The sequence below is a fragment of the Aegilops tauschii genome, chromosome 1 (genome assembly GCF_002575655.3).
Source record: "Aegilops tauschii subsp. strangulata cultivar AL8/78 chromosome 1, Aet v6.0, whole genome shotgun sequence".
Taxonomy (NCBI): domain Eukaryota; kingdom Viridiplantae; phylum Streptophyta; class Magnoliopsida; order Poales; family Poaceae; genus Aegilops; species Aegilops tauschii.
Genome location: NC_053035.3, coordinates 140,841,935 through 140,856,548, shown reverse-complemented (window position 1 = coordinate 140,856,548; position 14,614 = coordinate 140,841,935).

Below are 14,614 nucleotides of genomic sequence, written 5' to 3'. Positions count from 1 at the left end.
CTTATGTTTCATCAAGTAGATATACCCATATCTGCTCAAATCATCTGTGAAGGTCAGAAAATAACGATACCCGCCGCGAGCATCAACACTCATCGGACCGCATACATCAGTATGTATTATTTCCAACAAGTCTGTTGCTCGCTCCATTGTTCCAGAGAACAGAATCTCAGTCATCTTGCCCATGAGGCATGGTTCGCAAGCATCAAGTGATTCATAATCAAGTGATTCCAAAAGCCCATCAGCATGGAGTTTCTTCATGCGTTTTACACCAATATGACCTAAACGGCAGTGCCACAAATAAGTTGTACTATCATTATTAAACTTATATCTTTTGGCTTCAATACTATGAACATGTGTATCACTACTATCAAGATTTAGTAAAAATAGACCACTCATCAAGGGTGCATGACCATAAAAGATATTATTCATATAAATAGAACAACCATTATTCTCTGATTTAAATGAATAACCGTCTTGCATCAAACAAGATCCGGATATAATGTTCATGCTTAACGCTGGCACCAAATAACAATTATTCAGGTCTAAAACTAATCCCGAAGGTAGATGTAGAGGTAGCGTGCCGACAGCGATCACATCGACTTTGGAACCATTTCCCACGCACATCGTCACCTCGTCCTTAGCCAATCTTCGCTTAATCCGTAGCCCCTATTTCGAGTTGCAAATATTAGCAACAGAACCAGTATCAAATAACCAGGCACTACTGCGAGCATTAGTAAGGTACACATCAATAACATGTATATCAAATATACCTTTCACTTTGCCATCCTTCTTCTCCGCCAAATACTTGGGGCAGTTCCGCTTCCAGTGACCAGTCCCTTTGCAGTAGAAACACTCAGTCTCAGGCTTAGGTCCAGACCTGGGCTTCTTCACTTGAGCAGCAACTTGTTTGCCATTCTTCTTGAAGTTCCCCTTCTTCCCTTTGCTCTTTTTATTGAAACTGGTGGTCTTGTTGACCATCAACACTTGATGCTCCTTCTTGATTTCTACCTCCGCAGCCTTTAGCATCGCGAAGAGCTCGGGAATTGTCTTATCCATCCCTTGCATATTATAGTTCATCACGAAGCTTTTGTAGCTTGGTGGCAATGATTGAAGAACTCTGTCAATGACACTATCAACTGGAAGATTAACTCCCAACTGAGTCAAGTGATTGTGATACCCAGACATTCTGAGTATATGCTCGCTGACAGAACTATTCTCCTCCATTTTGCAGCTATAGAACTTATTGGAGACTTCATATCTCTCAATCCGGGCATTTGCTTGAAATATTAACTTCAACTCCTGGAACATCTCATATGCTCCATGACGTTCAAAACGTCGTTGAAGTCCCGGTTCTAAGCCGTAAAGCATGGCACACTGAACAATCGAGTAGTCATCAGCTTTGCTCTGTTAGACGCTCATAACATCTGCTGTTGCTCCTGCAGCAGGTTTGGCACCTAGCGGTGGTTCCAGGACGTAATTCTTCTGTGCAGCAATGAGGATAATCCTCAAGTTATGGACCCAGTCCGTGTAATTGCTACCATCATCTTTCAACTTAGCTTTCTCTAGCAATGCATTAAAATTCAACGGAACAACAGCACAGGCCATTTATCTACAACGACATAGACATGCAAAATACTATCAGGTACTAAGTTCATGATAAATTAAAGTTCAATTAATCATATTACTTAAGAACTCCCACTTAGATAGACACCCTCTAATAATCTAAATGATCACGTGATCCATATCAACTAAACCATGTTCGATCATCACGTGAGATGGAGTAGTTTTCAATGGTGAACATCACTATATTGATCATATCTACTATATGATTCACGCTCGTGTTGGGGAACATAGTAATTTCAAAAAAAATTCCTACGCACACGTAAGATCATGCTGATGCATAGCAACGAGAGGGGAGAGTGTGTCCACGTACCTTCGTAGACCGAAAGCGGAAGTGTTAGCACAACGCGGTTGATGTAGTCGTACGTCTTCACGATCCGACCGATCAAGTACCGAACGCACGGCACCTCCGAGTTCTGCACACGTTCAACTCGATGACGTCCCTCGAACTCTGATCCAGCCGAGCTTTGAGGGAGAGTTCCGTCAGCACAACGGTGTGGTGACAATGATGATGTTCTACCGACGCAGCGCTTCGCCTAAGCACCGCTACGATATAATCGAGGTGGATTATGGTGGAGGGGGGGCACCGCACACGGCTAAGAGATCAAGAGATCAATTGTTGTGTCTCCAAGGGGTGCCGCCTTCCCCGTATATAAAGGAGTGGAAGAGGGGGAGGGCCGGCCCTCTCTATGGCGTGCCTTAGGAGGAGTCCTACTCCCACCGGGAGTAGGATTCCCCCCTTCCAAGTAGTAGGAGTAGGAGTCAAGGAAAGGGAAGAGGGAAGAGAAGGAAGGAGGGGGCGCCGCCCCTCCCCCTAGTCCAATTCGGACTAGTCAATGGGGGCGCGCGGCCTGCCTCTCCCTCTCCCCTAAAGCCCAATAAGGCCCATATACTTCTTCCCCCGTATTCCCGTAACTCCCAGGTACTCCGAAAAATACCCGAACCACTCGGAACCTTTCCGATGTCCGAATATAGTCGTCCAATATATCGATCTTTACGTCTCGACCATTTCGAGACTCCTCGTCATGTCCACGGTCTCATACGGGACTCCGAACTACCTTTGGTACGTCAAAACACATAAACTCATAATATAATCGTCATCGAACTTTAAGCGTGCGGACCCTACGGGTTCGAGAACAATGTAGACATGACCGAGACACGTCTCTGGTCAATAACCAATAGCGGAACCTAGATGCTCATATTGGCTCCCACATATTCTACGAAGATCTTTATCGGTCAAACCGCATAACAACATACGTTGTTCCCTTTGTCATCGGTATGTTACTTGCCCGAGATTCGATCGTCGGTATCTCAATACCTACTTCAATCTCGTTACCGGCAAGTCTCTTTACTCATTCCGTAATACATCATCCCGCAACTAACTCATTAGTTACAATGCTTGCAAGGCTTATAGTGATGTGCATTACTGAGTAGGCCCAGAGATACCTCTCCGACAATCGGAATGACAAACCCTAATCTCGAAATACGCCAACCCAACAAGTACCTTTGGAAGCACCTGTAGAGCACCTTGATAATCACCCAGTTACGTTGTGACGTTTGATAGCACACAAAGTATTCCTCCGGTAAACGGGAGTTGCATAATCTCATAGTCATAGGAACATGTATAAGTCATGAAGAAAGCAGTAGCAACATACTAAACAATCGAGTGCTAAGGTAACGGAATGGGTCAAGTCAATCACATCATTCTCCTAATGATGTGATCCCGTTAATCAAATAACAACTCTTTGTCCATGGTTAGGAAACATAACCATCTTTGATTAACGAGCTAGTCAAGTAGAGGCATACTAGTGACACTCTGTTTGTCTATGTATTCACACATGTATCATGTTTCCGGTTAATACAATTCTAGCATGAATAATAAACAGTTATCATGATATAAGGAAATAAATAATAACTTTATTATTGCCTCTAAGGTATATTTCCTTCAGTCTCCCACTTGCACTAGAGTCAATAATCTAGTTCACATCACCATGTGATTTAATACCAATAGTTCACATCACCATGTGATTAACACACATAGTTCACATCGTCATGTGACCAACACCTAAAGGGTTTACTAGAGTCAATAATCTAGTTCACATCGCTATGTGATTAACACCCAAAGAGTACTAAGGTGTGATCATGTTTTGCTTGTGAGAGAAGTTTAGTCAACGGGTCTGCCACATTCAGATCCGTATGTATTTTGCAAATTTCTATGTCAACCATGCTCTGCACGGAACTACTCTAGGTAATTGCTCCCACTTTCAATATGTATCCAGATTGAGACTTAGAGTCATCTGGATCAGTGTCAAAATTTGCATCGACGTAACCCTTTACGATGAACCTTTTTGTCACCTCCATAATCGAGAAACATATCCTTATTCCACTAAGGACAATTTTGACCGCTGTCCAGTGATCTACTGTAGCGACCAGACCTCAAATGGCCTGTGCTGCTGTGCACCAGTGTCATCCCTGGATCAGTAATGCTGACACGCACAGTACAAATGGAGGATTTATAACAGAGTAGCAATCACACACTTATTACATCGAATATCTCCAAAGAGATTAAGTATAATAACATGGCTTAAGGCCATCTAATAACGATAACAGCGGAAGACTTGGAAGATAAGTGAGTCCATCAACTCCAGCGGCATCACTGAGTATAAGACCACGACCTAAGGCTCCTTACTCGTCGTCTGAAAAGTCTGCAACATGAAACGTTGCAGCCCGAAAACGGGCCAGCACATAGAATATGCTGGCAATGTAACACATAGAGAGCAATGAACAATAATAGGCTATGCTATATGCATATATGGCTGGTGGAAAGGCTCTATGGTTACAGTTTTTGCGAAAAGCCAATTTTATCCTACTGCAAAGGAATAAATTTTATTTAACTATCATGGTGGTTGAAACATTGAGAAGGTACCTCCAACTCAATCCCAATTAAGTATCATCATTAACCCAACAAAATTAATTATAAGTATCACGGTGATGAGATTCAAATGATACTCCAGGTACTAGATACTCAAGTTGTCCATAACCGGGGACACGGCTAATCATGATCAGTTTGTACACTCTGCAGAGGTTTGTGCACTTTTCCCCACAAGACTCGATCGCCTCCGCTTGATTCTCGCACTGCATGATGTTTGAGAAACGGATGACCGAGACACAGTCTTTCAGAAACAGTCACTCTCTACTCTGGATGGACCGGTACACCTACTTTCCCCTACATCTGCTAGTCCACCTCTTCAAGAGATCCTGTAACCTACTCAGCAATGCTAGAGCCCATAATAGCTTGCGGCTGCACACGGAAGTTTCTAGCATGAATAATCTTATGATCCCTTTGAGCCTGGGTGGCGGACCTTATACATACAGACAACACTGGGTTCTCCAGGTGCCTCAATCCACCCAGATGTGAGTTTTAGTTGCCACCTTAAGTTGAACCATTATTAAACACTCACATTTGTCATGAATATCTCTCAAACCCAATCCTCGTCTACGAGCATGGCAATAATAAAAGCAACATAGAAGTAACTCCCAAGGGTTTGATAAGAAAACAGGTAATAGGTACTACCTCAACTACTTCCCAATACCCACAGTTTAATTAGATCCTAATCATGCAATGTGTTTGAGGGAATAGATCTAATGCAATAAAACTGGGTATGAACGGGGTATGATCAAAGTGTTACTTGCCTTGCTGATGATCCGCAAAACCTAGCGAGTCGAAGTAACAAGCGGCACACTCCGGGTACTCTATCGCAAACAAACAAGCATACAATCAGTACTCATCTAATGCACAGGTAAAACTCGAAAGAAAGATCCAACCAGAAAGTTCAACTTAAGAACTCCGGTTTGCAAAAAGAATCAACTCGAAAGAAGCAACGAAAGTCAAACGGCGAAAGAAAGAAACTTCGTTTGCTAATCTGGATCTAGGTCAAATTTTACTGTAGCAAAAACTTGTTTGAGTAGGTTAAACGGAAAGAGAATTTCGAGACGAAACTCTAGGCGCTTGAATCACCTGATTCCGATAAACGAGCGAAAAGTTAAACAGATTCGAAAATTCGATCAGAAAGCGAATCTGAGAAAATAACGAGAAAATCCGACGAAAAAAAAACGGACGAACGGTTAAATAACGGACGTTCGTTAACAGAGAAAAACCGATGAACGCGTTCGTTAAAATGAACGGTTCGGTGAACGCTCGTGAAATAAGAAAACCGAAAAAAACCGATCTAGGGTTTTTTTAAACAAAAGGTTTTTTTTCAGAAAACCGGTCAATAGCAAAAATGGCCGGCGGCAGCAGTACCTCGGCGGGACTCCGGCGAGGCTCCGGCGGACGGGGCTCGGGCGGCGGGGGTGCGGGGCTCGGGGCGGCGTCTCCGGCTCGGGGGCTCCCGGCGGCGGGCGGCGGGGCAAAAGGCGAGCGGCGGCGGCGGGCTAGATGCGGCGGCGGCGGGCGGCTCCTCCGGCGACGGTGATGGCGAAAACGGAGGGGGGGTATATATGGAGGGGGGGCTAGGGGGCTTGGGGAAGGGGGCACCGAGGCGGCGGCGGTTCCCGTGGCGAGGCCGGACTCCGGCGGCGTCGTGGGGAGGAAGGAGAGCGCGGGTGGGCTCGGTTGGGCTCGGCCCAGCCGGCGCGGGCGCTTGTTTTTTTTTTTAAATTTCCGCGGGAAAATATTGCATAGAAAAATAACTAAAAATCAGAAAAATATGAAATAAATTTTCCCCGTCTAGTTAGAAAATCTAGTATAGGGTGAACATTTTTAAAATCAAAAATAAATATTTTGAAAACATGCATATTTTTAAATGCAATAAAAATTGCAAATAAAATCCGATAAATTCCAAATAATGATTTTTAACATTTTTCCTCCAGTATTTCAATATTTTGGAGAAGTCATATTTTCTCCTCTCGTTTATTTATAAATTGAAATATTTTTGCGGAGAGAAAAATAATTAAAATCCCAATCCTCGTTTGAAAAATCAAATAAGAAAATTCGAGAAAATCCCCAACTCTCTCCGAGGGTCCTTGAGTTGCTTAGGATTTATCGAGGATTTTGTCAAAATGCAACAAAACATGATATGCAAATGATGATCTATGTATAACATTCCAAATTGAAAATTTGGGATGTTACAAACCTACCCCCCTTAAGATGAATCTCGCCCTCGAGATTCGGGTTGGCTAGAAAACAGGTGGGAGTGGTTTTTCCGTAGATCTTCCTCTCGCTCCCAGGTGGCCTCATCTTCGGTGTGGTGACTCCACTGAACTTTGCAAAACTTGATAACCTTGCTGCGGGTAACTCGGCTGGCATACTCGAGAATCTTAACTGGCTTCTCCTCATAGGTCAAATCACTTTCCAACTGAATCGCTTCCAGTGGCACAGTATCTCTCAATGGTATCTCAGCCATCTCTGCGTGGCACTTCTTCAACTGTGAAACATGAAATACATCATGTACTTCAGACAATCCTTCGGGCAATTCCAGCTTGTAGGCAACTTCTCCCATACGTTCCAACACTCTGTATGGTCCGATAAAACGGGGCGCTAACTTTCCCTTAACTCCAAAGCGCTTTACTCCTCGCAGTGGTGATACTCGAAGATACACTCTGTCTCCGATTTCGTGAACTGTCTCCTTGTGTTTAGAATCAGCATAACTCTTCTGCCTGGATTGGGCTACCTTGAGCCTATCGCGAATCAACTTCACTTTCTGTTCAGACTCCTTAATCAAATCTGGTCCAAACAACTGACGGTCTCCAACTTCGTCCCATAACAACGGTGTTCTACATCTCCTTCCGTACAAAGCTTCGAAAGGGGCCATCTTCAAACTGGTTTGATAACTGTTGTTATATGAAAACTCCGCATATGGCAAATTGTCGTCCCAACTTGATCCATAATCTAGCGCACATGCTCTCAACATGTCTTCCAAAATCTGGTTGACTCTCTCGGTCTGTCCATCTGTCTGCGGGTGAAATGTTGTACTAAATTCCAGCCTGGTTCCCAATGTTTCATGTAGCTGCTTCCAAAACTTCGATGTAAATTGGGTTCCTCTGTCTGATACAATGGTCCTCGGAACTCCATGCAAACATACTATCCTGGTCATGTATATCTTTGCCAACTTAGCACTGGTGTAAGTGGTCTTCACTGGAATGAAATGAGCCACTTTCGTCAAACGGTCGACTACAACCCATATCGAGTCATAGCCTGAACGAGTCCTGGGTAATCCTGTGATAAAATCCATGCCTATTTTATCCCACTTCCATTCGGGTATTGGCAATGGCTGTAGCAATCCTGCTGGCTTCTGATGCTCTGCCTTCACTCTCTGACATACATCACAAACTGCTACAAACTCTGCAATATCCTTCTTCATTCCAGTCCACCAGAAAGTATTCTTCAAATCCAAATACATCTTGGTATTCCCTGGGTGAATCGAGTACCGTGAATCATGGGCTTCCTGCAAAATCAACTTCCTGATCTCCAGATCGTTTGGCACATATACGCGGTCCTCGAACCATAAGGTATCGTGCTCATCCTCATGAAATCCCTTGGCTTTTCCTTTGCTCATCTTCTCCTTTATCTCTTCAATCTCCTTGTCTGACTTCTGAGCTTCTCTGATCCTTTCCATCAGGGTAGACTGAATCTCCAATGTCGCTAAATAGCCTCTAGGGACTATCTCCAAACATAGCTCGCGTAAGTCCTCGGCTAACTCCTGAGGTAACTCTCCTGTCATGAGGGTGTTGACATGACTCTTGCGGCTCAACGCGTCTGCTACTACGTTAGCCTTTCCAGGGTGATAATGCAATCTCATATCATAGTCTTTAATGAGCTCCAACCATCTCCTCTGTCTGAGGTTTAACTCCTTCTACGTGAAAATGTACTTCAAACTCTTGTGATCCGTGTACACCTCACAATGGTTTCCGATGAGAAAATGTCTCCATGTCTTCAATGCATGCACCACGGCTGCTAACTCCAAATCATGCGTAGCATAATTCTTCTCATGGGGTTTAAGTTGTCGTGAAGCATACGAAACAACTCTTCCTTCCTGCATAAGCACTGCTCCAAGTCCTCGACGAGAAGCGTCGCAATAAACTTCATAGTCCTTGCGTTGATCGGGCAGAATCAACACGGGTGAGGTAACCAATCGTTTCTTCAACTCCTGGAAACTAGCTTCACATTCCTCAGTCCAATCGAATTTGGTGTCCTTCTTCAATAGCTCAGTCATGGGCTTAGCAATCCTTGAGAAATTCTCGATGAATCTCCGGTAGTATCCTGCAAGTCCAAGAAAACTCCGGATTTCTCCAACTGTAGTGGGTGATTCCCAACTTGTCACTGTGTCAACCTTGGCAGGGTCTACTGCTATTCCTTCCCCAGAAATAACATGTCCAAGGAATCCAACTTCCTTCAACCAAAAATCACATTTGCTGAATTTGGCATATAACTAATGTTCCCTGAGCTTCTCAAGTACCAATCGTAAATGCTCCTCATGCTCTTCTTCATCCTTGGAAAAGATTAAAATATCATCAATGAGCACCACGACGAACTTATCCAAAAACTCCATAAACACTTTGTTCATCAGGTTCATGAAATAGGCAGGTGCGTTAGTCAGTCCAAATGACATAACGGTATACTCATACAATCCATATCTGGTGGTAAATGCCGTCTTAGGTATATCCTGCTCTCGAATCTTTAACTGATGGTATCCTGATCGTAGATCGATCTTGGAAAATACTTTAGCTCCTTACAGGCGGTCAAACAAATCATTGATCATTGGCAGTGGGTACTTGTTTTTGATGGTCACTTCATTCAATCCTCGGTAATCAACAACCATCCTTAGTGATCCATCTTTCTTCTCCACTAGAAGTACTGGTGATCCCCAAGGTGACGAACTTGGGCGAATATAGCCTTTATCCAGTAACTCCTTAATCTGCTTCTTAATTTCCTCCAAATCCTTTGCGGGCATCCTGTACGGTCTCTTAGATATTGGCCCTGTGCCTGGCAAAAGTTCAATCAAGAACTCAATGTCTCTATCTGGTGGCATGCCTGGCAACTCTTCTGGAAATACATCCGGATAATCCTTCACCACTGGTACTTCCTCCTGTACAACTCCTGATAAGGAATTCACTTGAGTCCTCTTCGGCATATGTCTGGATACATACTTGATCCTCTTTCCTTCCGGGGTGGTAAGCAAAATAGTCTTGCTGGCACAATCGATGTTTCCTCCATACAACGATAGCCAATCCATTCCCAAAATCACATCCAAACCTTGCGATTCCAAAACAATGAGGTCTGAGGGGAAAACATGCCTTCCAATGGCCAACGGTATCTTAAAACATCCTTGGGTGGCCATATACTCTGCTCCTGGCGAGGTTACTAACATGGGGCTTTTGAGAACTTGGGTGGACATCTTAAACTTGTTTACGAATCCCCTTGATATGTATGAATGCGATGCACCAGTATCGAAAAGAACAGTTGCAGTAAATGACTTAACCAAAAACTTACCTATTACTGCATCAGGCTGAGCTTCAATCTCCTCCACGCTCACGTGGTTCACATGTCCTTTGTTGAACGGGTTCGGCTTCTTCCCAGAGCTTCCATTGCCGTTTCCATTTTGGGCTTCGGGACAATCAGTTGCATAATGTCCCGTCTTCTGGCACTTGAAACAAGTAATGTGACTTAGATCTCTCTTGGTTGGGGTAGATGGGTTGGTGCGGTTCTGTCCGTTTCCTCCTCCATTCCCATTACCATTCTTGGAGCCATTATGGTTATGCGAACTACCTCCTCCATGGGTATGCTGAAACTGTCCTCCCGGCTTTGGGGTAAACCGTGGCTTCTGCTGGGCTCCAGAATTGTACTTCCCTTGTCCATACTTCCTCTTGCGGTTTTCAATCTGCTGTTGCTTCCCTTCAATCATGAGAGCTCTATCTACCAGCTCCTGGTAGTTGTTGAAAGTTGCTACCATCAACTGCATACTCAGCTCATCATTCAATCCTTCCAGAAATTTCTCCTGCTTGGCTGCATCCGTAGCAACGTCATCTGGTGCATAACGTGCTAACTTACTGAAATCTTCCACATACTGGCCTACGGTGCGTCCTCCTTGGCGTAGGTTGCGAAACTCACGCTTCTTCATAGCCATAGCTCCTGCTGAAACATGAGCTGTACGGAAAGCTTGCTGAAACTGATCCCATGTGACAGTGTCAATAGGGTGCGTGGCTGTATAATTCTCCCACCATGATGCTGCGGGTCCATCAAGCTGATGTGCGGCAAAACGCACTCTTTCCGCATCTGTGCATCCTGCAGTGGTCAACTCCCTTCCAACTTTGCAGAGCCAATCATCTGCAACTATCGGCTCGGTGCTACTGGAAAACACCGGCGGGTTTAGCCTTAAGAAACGGGCTAAGTGGTCAACAGGTGGTGGTGGTGGTGGGTTGTTGTTGTTGTTGTTGCCTTGGTTCTGAACTAACACTTGCATCAGGGCATTCTGTTGTTGAATTAACTGGGTGATCTCTGGCGGGAAAACAAATCCGGTGTCGCGTCTCGGAGGCATCTGATAGGTTTAGAAAAGATGAGAATTAAGAATAGAATGAGGTCTAGAGAGAAAACACTACCCATATGCTCATGAGACAAATTCAATCAATATCACTCAATCAATCCAAACAAGGCAAAACAATCGAGCTAACTAGCGTTACAAAGTGCTGAGCTATACTACTAAATGGGGGAAAAACTACTACTGATATGGTAGTCTACTAAAAATTCTGATCCGTTGAAGACTCCATGATGTCTGCTCCAGCTTCATCAATCCATTCCTCTTCACTTGGTTCCGAGTCGGTGTCGTCGATGATGATGTAGTTATCCGGACAAGTGTATTCGTCGACTTCTGCTTTTGGCACTGGATTTCCCACAAATGCTCCAATCTTATTCGCCAGGTCGTCAATCTTCCCGACTAGTGCGTTGATTTCTTCCAGATAATCTTCGCGTGTAGTCTTGAGTTCTTCTTCGAGTTCCTTGATCGTCGTGAATGCCTTCTTCAGTTCTTCCTTGTCCGTGCATATCTGGTTCTCCTGGCGTCGAATATGTTGGTTCTGCTCCTGGATGAAAGCTGCAATTGATCCATCCTTCTTGGTCTTGATCATCTCCCATTGCACGTCTCGACGTCCACAAATTTGATAAATTGTATCCTTAAGCTCCTGGTGATAGACTTCTCCAATGCGTCCCATGGCGATGTGTGCGGCCATGCTCTTCCCTAAGCCCCAAGTTGGTGCTTCGAAAACCAATCTTATGGGTTCCGTAATTGGCGCAAACGTTCTTCCTGGAATGATAACTTGAATCTTCCAGCTCTCCTCTTCAGGTAATGTAGCGTTGCAGGTTCCGGTGATGCTTGGTATTCCTATGTTCAAGTACTTGGTGACTTCCTTCAAATGTCGTCCAAATGGCGTGTCTTCATCTGGTTGCATGAACTTGCTCCTTGCATTCGCCATTCCTAAAAGAGTAGAAAGTGGAGAGGGGTCAGAAATGAGAAGAGAGAAGTTTTCTAGGGCTTAAGCTTAGTGGTCGTGTCCTATAGTCAGCGTGTGCTCTGATACCAACTTTGTAGTGAACAGGCCTCAAATGGCCTGTGCTGCTGTGCACCAGTGTCATCCCTGGATCAGTAATGCTGACACGCACAGTACAAATGGAGGATTTATAACAGAGTAGCAATCACACACTTATTACATCGAATATCTCCAAAGAGATTAAGTATAATAACATGGCTTAAGGCCATCTAATAACGATAACAGCGGAAGACTTGGAAGATAAGTGAGTCCATCAACTCCAGCGGCATCACTGAGTATAAGACCACGACCTAAGGCTCCTTACTCGTCGTCTGAAAAGTCTGCAACATGAAACGTTGCAGCCCGAAAACGGGTCAGCACATAGAATATGCTGGCAATGTAACACATAGAGAGCAATGAACAATAATAAGGCTATGCTATATGCATATATGGCTGGTGGAAAGGCTCTATGGTTACAGTTTTTGCGAAAAGCCAATTTTATCCTACTGCAAAGGAATAAATTTTATTTAACTATCATGGTGGTTGAAACATTGAGAAGGTACCTCCAACTCAATCCCAATTAAGTATCATCATTAACCCAACAAAATTAATTATAAGTATCACGGTGATGAGATTCAAATGATAATCCAGGTACTAGATACTCAAGTTGTCCATAACCGGGGACACGGCTAATCATGATCAGTTTGTACACTCTGCAGAGGTTTGTGCACTTTTCCCCACAAGACTCGATCGCCTCCGCTTGATTCTCGCACTGCATGATGTTTGAGAAACGGATGACCGAGACACAGTCTTTCAGAAACAGTCACTCTCTACTCTGGATGGACCGCTACACCTACTTTCCCCTACATCTGCTAGTCCACCTCTTCAAGAGATCCTGTAACCTACTCAGCAATGCTAGAGCCCATAATAGCTTGCGGCTGCACACGGAAGTTTCTAGCATGAATAATCTTATGATCCCTTTGAGCCTGGGTGGCGGACCTTATACATACAGACAACACTGGGTTCTCCAGGTGCCTCAATCCACCCAGATGTGAGTTTTAGTTGCCACCTTAAGTTGAACCATTATTAAACACTCACATTTGTCATGAATATCTCTCAAACCCAATCCTCGTCTACGAGCATAGCATGGCAATAATAAAAGCAACGTAGAAGTAACTCCCAAGGGTTTGATAAGAAAACAGGTAATAGGTACTACCTCAACTACTTCCCAATACCCATAGTTTAATTAGATCCTAATCATGCAATGTGTTTGAGGGAATAGATCTAATGCAATAAAACTGGGTATGAACGGGGTATGATCAAAGTGTTACTTGCCTTGCTGATGATCCGCAAAACCTAGCGAGTCGAAGTAACAAGCGGCACACTCCGGGTACTCTATCGCAAACAAACAAGCGTACAATCAGTACTCATCTAATGCACAGGTAAAACTCGAAAGAAAGATCCAACCAAAAAGTTCAACTTAAGAACTCCGGTTTGCAAAAAGAATCAACTCGAAAGAAGCAACGAAAGTCAAACGGCGAAAGAAAGAAACTTTGTTTGCTAATCTGGATCTAGGTCAAATTTTACTGTAGCAAAAACTTGTTTGAGTAGGTTAAACGGAAAGAGAATTTCGAGACGAAACTCTAGGCGCTTGAATCACCTGATTCCGATAAACGAGCGAAAAGTTAAACAGATTCGAAAATTCGATCAGAAATCGAATCTGAGAAAATAACGAGAAAATCCGACGAAAAAAAAACGGACGAACGGTTAAATAACGGACGTTCGTTAACAGAGAAAAACCGATGAACGCGTTCGTTAAAACGAACGGTTCGGTGAACGCTCGTGAAATAAGAAAACCGAAAAAAAACGATCTAGGGTTTTTTTTTAAACAAAAGGTTTTTTTTTCAGAAAACCGGTCAATAGCAAAAACGGCCGGCGGCAGGAGTACCTCGGCGGGACTCCGGCGAGGCTCCGGCGGACGGGGCTCGGGCGGCGGGGGTGCGGGGCTCGGGGCGGCGGCTCCGGCTCGGGGGCTCCCAGCGGCGGGCGGCGGGGCAAAAGGCGGGCGGCGGCGGCGGGCTAGATGCGGCGGCGGCGGTGATGGCGAAAACGGGGGGGTATATATGGAGGGGGGCTAGGGGGCTTGGGGAAGGGGGCACCGAGGCGGCGGCGGTTCCCGTGGCGAGGCCGGACTCCGGCGGCGTCGTGGGGAGGAAGGAGAGCGCGGGTGGGCTCGGTTGGGCTCGGCCCAGCCGGCGCGGGCGCTTGTTTTTTTTTTTTAAATTTCCGCGGGAAAATATTGCGTAGAAAAATAACTAAAAATCAGAAAAATATGAAATAAATTTTCCCCGTCTTGTTAGAAAATCTAGAATAGGGTGAACATTTGTAAAATCAAAAATAAATATTTTGAAAACATGCATATTTTTAAATGCAATAAAAATTGCAAATAAAATCCGATAAATTCCAAATAATG